Here is a 6451-nt window from a genome sequence, read left to right as displayed (position 1 = left end):
CAGTTACGTCATTCTTATGCAGCATTTGCAATGAAGCCTGACGACCAATCAAAGACGCCACTTACAATGAGAGGAAACGCGGCCGAAAGCCGTAAAACGACAGTCAAGACGTATCAGCAGTCACGGTGGAAGGGATGAAAATGCATGCCGTTTCGGCATCCTGCCCCCTCCCCCTCTTCACTGAAAGGTAGATGCTCTCCGCTGCATCGCATTCGCCTGCTTCTCTTTGCTACACACGCCTACCATAGAAATAGGCTCCATCGATGCGAAAGAAACTAAGTGAAGTTATCGAGGGCATCTGTAGTGCTGCAGACTACAGAACAGACTGTTTGTCGCGTGAGCTTATGGCCTTCGTTGCTCTGTTTGCTGGCGTGAAGTCTACGCGTAAGCTTCGAGGTATCCTCAAAAGCATGCAAGCAACAGTCGCGCTGTAACGTACTTTATTAAACACTCCATCAATAAACACCAAATTTTCTCCGACTTCACTATTCTAATTGGTATTTCACTAATTAACACGTCCACCCGCGGCATGGCTCAGTGGTTACGGCGCTCGGCTGCTGACCCGAAAGACACGGGTTCGATCCCGGCCGCGGCGGCTGAATTTCTTGAAGGCGAAATTCTAGAGGCCCGTGTGCTGTGCGATGTCAGTGCACGTTAATGAACACCAGGTGGTCGAAATTTCCGGAGCCCTTCTCTACGGCGTCTCTCATAGCCTCAGTCGCTTTGGGACGTTAAACCCCAATAAACCAATTAACACGTCCACAGTTTGCTCTAATCACCAGCAATCATTAAGCTTCAGTTAACACCACACACACGTCACCACTCTTCAACCCCAGCAAAGTCAACCTGATTACGTGGTCTAGTCGGCACCAGAGTTTCGATACGCAACGCCGGACGTGGAGCTTCGCCTTTCAATGGACATCGACGCAAGAATGCCTGGTTTTCCGCTGAACGGCAGCCTTAGAGCTAGGTTTAGTTTGGTTTATGGGGCTTAACGTCCCAAAGCGACTCACGCTATGAGAGACGCCGTAGTGAAGTGCTCCGGAACCTTAGAGCTAAGAGCTAGCGCTTTCTGCACGGGCGTTGCTCATCAGACGGCCCGTTGTGCCTGTCGATTATTGCTTGTTTGTTAACTGACTGCGCAGTATGTGTGATCGACTGCTGTTGTCGTTGCGATTTCTAAGGTCTTGTATTGCTCCCTGTGAGTTGTAAGGTGAAACGAATCAGAATACGTTGCTCCCAACTTTAGTCTGCAGACTGCAGACTATAGTTGTCAGCAGCGAATGCGCGCATATACTTGGACACCCGCCAGCTGCTTGAACGTTTTTTTCTCGTGGAAGTGCGTGCTATGTGCTGTTTTAATTATGAGTGCATCTTAAAAAAACAGCTCAAAGGACGCGGCAAGAAGGAGACAACCGGACGAGCGCCGACTATCAGCTGACTATCAACGGATAGTCAGCGCTGATAGTCTGTCGACTGACTATCAGCGCTGACTGACAACAATTGAGTGATAGTCAACTGCCTCCTTCTTGTCCCATCCTTTGCGCTGTTTTTTAAGATGAATGCACGCCAACTCATCTACGGGGCCGAAACGTGCAGGCTAACGAAAAGTGTTCAGCTTAAGACAAGCACAACGCAGCGAGCTTCGGAAAGAAAAATGATAGCTGTAACGTTAACAGACCGGAAGTGGTCAGAAATGGTGTGAGAACAAACGCGGGTTTATGACATCCTGGTCGAAATCAAGAGGAAGAAGTGGGCTTGGGCAGGGCAGGTAATGCGAAGGCAAGATAACCGCTGGTCCTTAAGGGTAACGGAGTGGATTCCAAGAGAAGGAAAGCGTAGCAGGGGGCGGCAGAAAGTTAGATGGGCGGATGAGATTAAGAAGTTTGCGGTGATACGGTGGCCGCTGCTGGCAAAGGACAGGGTTAAAGGGAGACACATGGGAGATGCCTTTGCCCTGCAGTGGATGTAGGCAGTCTGATGATGATGATGACACCAACTAGCCCAAATGTCTGCTCTTGCTAATTATGAGACCCTTAGCATTCATGGCTAAGGTGGCCGCGCCGATTTCCTCGTATTTCGACAGCGATTGTCCATTGACGGCGAATTAGCGTTCCTCGAGAAAGCTCATAAATACGTCATCAAGCGATGCTGCGCGAATCCGCAAGTGGTGGCGCCATATGTACTGCGCGTTTACGCGATTCTCTGGCTTATAAAAGATTTTTTTTCGAAAAGAAATGGAAATTTTGCTATCGCGTGTCGCTAAACTATCTGTACAGCCGGACTTAGTATTCTCCTTCAGTGAGCCTTCGAAGTGGCTCGAAGAGAGCGATTCCTTTTTTATGCTCTACTTTCACCCGCCCTTGCAAGGACTGAAAAATAGACTCTGGCACAGAATTAACAGCCCGGAGAATACCCAGAGCGCATCGTGTCTGCACTTTAACTCCTGTCCGCTTCAATTTTTGTGCTGGTTATACACTAGTCGGTTAAGCACCTGCTCTTACAACTTACGAGGGACTGCCCTTGCATCATTAAATACATCATAATCATCAACACCAACATGTGATGAGCACATAGCAATTTGTTTTAAGAATACAGGTGATTCTATATTCTGCAAGTTTTCTCGTTGTGATGTAAATATGCATATCAAAAAAGGCACCTGCTCGGAGTTACAAAACTGATATGAGTAGACAACTGCAGTAAACAATGCGTGATACAGGCGTTCAGTTTAAGCTGTCAGGAGGTCGTTCGCGCTAATCGGCTGATGCTTTCCCCGCGATCGAGTGCCGTGTGAGGAGCCCGTCTCAAGGAGGCGCAGTAGTGTTCGAGTCCATGGACACTTTGAACACTTAAAATTGTGTTCTTTATTAAAGTGATTTCCTCTCTCTCCGTGTTCCCACAACTCGATGAAGAATTGGTGGATTGTGTTAGTATGACAGCACTGCTATTATAACACCCCTCTGATGTGATGAAGTGATGAAGAATCGACGCGTTAAGCTAGTAGCGAGATAGCGAAGGGGCGAGGGCAGTAAACGTATGCCGGCACTCGTGGCAGCAATAACATCAGTCGAGAGGCGCTGCCGCGTTCAGGTCCCTGTGCCGCTCGCGCTCTAAAGCCCTTGATTGCTTGTGCAAGTGTATATTTCCACTTGCGAGAAGTGCTCGAACGCGCGCTTTGCCAGTCCCTGTTTAGCGCGCTGCCGGGTTTTAGCGCCGACTCCTCCAGCAGAGCACCATGATTCCGACGAGGAAGGATGTCAGCGAGGAGCCATAGGTGGATCGTTGGGCTCTCCGCGCTGGGCAGCGATGCGACAACGGCAAGCGTTAGGGTTAGTCATTGTCGCAAACAACATTGCGACAAGCCCAAAGGAGCCAGCCAATCAAAAGCGAATGCATTACTGCCGCAAGTTAACGTAAACTAAAAAAAAAGGAAATACGTTAACGTCTGACGCAGCCTCGAGCGTTTTAATGCGGCAAAATTGGAAAAGCATCCGAAGTAAAAACATCATTTGGAAAATAAGGGGAAACCACCGGTGCTCATGCACGTTGCTGGCATAGCACTGTCTGATGGTGCGTCCATTAGCAAGCAGCAAAAAATTAACGGCGATATGAAGAGACAGCCAGGTACGCATCGAGGGCGATTATGGTTCGAGCATGGCATGCTCGTTAGGGAGTGAGGGAAGGAGTACGAAATACCTCGGGTTACGATAAAGTGTTTGAATTAATTAGATCGGCAAGCACGACCGCCTCGACTGCGGAAAGTATACACTGCAGCTCAAAGCAATTTGAAAGAAGGAGGTTGCACTGCATCTTTTTCCAAATGGCCCTCGAACAGAACAGCGCTGCATTGTTTCCAGGACTTTTGGAGTGTAACTTTTTTTTTTCACGTTTTCCCCTTTGGCATTTGTTTAAAGATCTCTCTGGGCAAGTCTGTGCGCACAAGTTCGCCATTTCTAAGAGTGAATGAAATCCATAGCCGGCCGAAGAAATCGAGCATTTTCCCACTTCTCGTTTCACTATACACACGCACTTCGTGTTACTCGCATTTCTACAGAAAAGGAAAAACAAAAAGCTCCTCCTGCAGCTCTGATTAATATGTCATGGAAGTCGAGCTGAGCCATGCCTTAATACCTTGTTTGTGCGATGCATCCACAAACCAGCCCTATCATTAAAATACGTACACAACAATGAAAACGGCAGGGTGATATTCGCAGACGAATGTTACGCCACCTGTGGAGCAGTAGAAAAAATAGTAACCGAGACCCTGACAAACCGACTCACTAAGCATACGAGGTCTGTTAGAAAAGTATCCGACCTTTGGCCGAAGAAAAAAAACTGGCATAACTGGAGCGTTGGAAACCTAATAACCTTCAAAGTAGTCTCCTTGGGGCTCCATATACATCTCCCATCGGTGCTGCCATTGTTGGAAGTATTCCGAAAAGGCCCTTTTCGGAATGGAATTTAGCTCTGCCGTCGTTGCAGCCACAATGTCCTTTTTTTTTCTGAAATGGCGCTCCTTTCAATGGCCTCTTCATTTTAGGAAACAGCCAGAAGTCGTAGGGGGACATATCAGGAGAGTAAGGAGCCTGTTGATCTACAGGAGTCTGGTTTTTCGCCGGAAAAGTCTGAATCAAATGAGAGGAATGTGCAGGAGCAATGCCGCGAGGGATGCGCCAATTTCTTGTTGACCTCAATTCCGGTCTCTTGCGCCGCACAGCACCACGTAGGCGATGGAGGACACCCCTGTAGTACTATTTAGTCATTCTTTGACCCTGTGGGGTGCGTACTCGTGGTGTGCCACACAGAGGGAGTCAAAAAAGCAGTCAGCATCACTTTGACATTGCTGCGCACTTGGCGGGCCTTCTTTGGTCTTGGTGACGTGGAATGCGTCCTCTAGTGACGACTGGGATTTGGTTTCCGGGTCGTACCCGTACACCCAAGACTCGTCACTAGTGATTACGGCGTCGGTGAAGTCAGGGTAACTGTTTGTGAAATCCAGCATCTCCTGTGAGACTTCAACACAAAGCTGCTTTTTCTCCACCGTCAGCAGCTTCGGCACGAATTTCGCCGCATCTCTCTCCATGGCCAAATCTTCGGTGATAATGGAATGTGCAGAAAAATTGCTGATGTCCACTTCTTCCGCAATTTCTCGGATAGTCACACAACAGTCCCGCATCACCACAGCGTTCACTTCGGCAATTGCCTGGTAATTTAGGCATGTTGATGGCCGACCGGAGCGTGGCTCTCTCTCCACAGATGTGCGGCCGTCTTTAAACCAGTTGCACCACTGCTTAATCTGTGTGCTGCTCATAGCATTATCACCGAAAGCCGTGTGAACATTTCGAATGGTTTCCACTTGGCTATCGCGAAGTTTCTGGCAAAATTTGAGGTAGTAGCGCTGCTCCTCTCGCTCCGCCATTTTCCTTGCAACAAAAAACCGACGAGAGCACTGCGCACTGCCTCACTCAAACGCTGCTTCCCAGCGACTGACGCTATCGGCAGGCGGGAAAAAATTCGTGCATGCGCACGAGGGTTCAAGGTCGGCTGCTGTAAGCGCGCTTGTTTCACATCCATCAGGTGTTCGCAAAAAAAAAAAATAAAGTCGGATACTTTTCTAACAGACCTCGTACTCAAATGCAATCCCTCCGCTATTTGATGACATCATAAACAACATAACAACAGCCACAGCTCAGGGGCAAAATATAAAACAGCTGGGTACCGAGTCATGTTGGAATAAAAGGCAACGGTGCTCAAGCTCGTGACATGAAATTAAAAAAATTAAATATGCCCTTTAAAAATTGTATGAACTTAGTACATCGTAAATTAAGGAAAAAAAATGGCAGTGTGCTTGGAACAACGAAGTAAATAACAAACTGAGTTTGGTGTCACAAAATTCGGCGCACATTCGGAAGACTAATGCGGCGCGGGAGCAATCACACCAGTTGTTATGATTGCTTAGCGCCCAGAGTAAGCGGTCTGCCTCGCGGCACTGCCCTGCTCATCGTCGTCTTCTACTTAGCACAAATCCGTGCTTCCGCACTGAATAGAATATAGTAAAAAACTTACTCTGTATATATATATATTTTGCAAGATTTGATGTCTCGAAGACATGAAAAGTAAAAAATATGTGACACTAATTGGCGATTTTCACGAAATCGACGCCACACAGCGGCGCCGGCGCGAACTATAGGATCGGGATCGGGAAGCGGAAACCATGCCGTTTCCTCCGCTGCGTGAGTGGTTCGCCGGCATACTTAGACGTTGTTGTCAGAATTTTGCTCTAAAAATACACCTTAGGAACCCTGTTACGGGGATGCTTGCGTGCTGACGAGACAGAAGAGGCGGTAAATGCCATTGCGGGAGTTTTCTGGTGGCAGCAATACAGAGAGAGTACGCGGGCAAGTTATTTGCATGCTGTGCAGTGGAGCGCTTGCAGGACCATGAAAGCGCA

The sequence above is a fragment of the Amblyomma mixtum genome, chromosome 1 (genome assembly GCF_055824585.1).
Source record: "Amblyomma mixtum isolate Tamu chromosome 1, ASM5582458v1, whole genome shotgun sequence".
NCBI lineage: Eukaryota > Metazoa > Arthropoda > Arachnida > Ixodida > Ixodidae > Amblyomma > Amblyomma mixtum.
The sequence above is the reverse complement of the archived record's forward strand: the minus strand, read 5'-3'. Positions refer to the sequence as shown.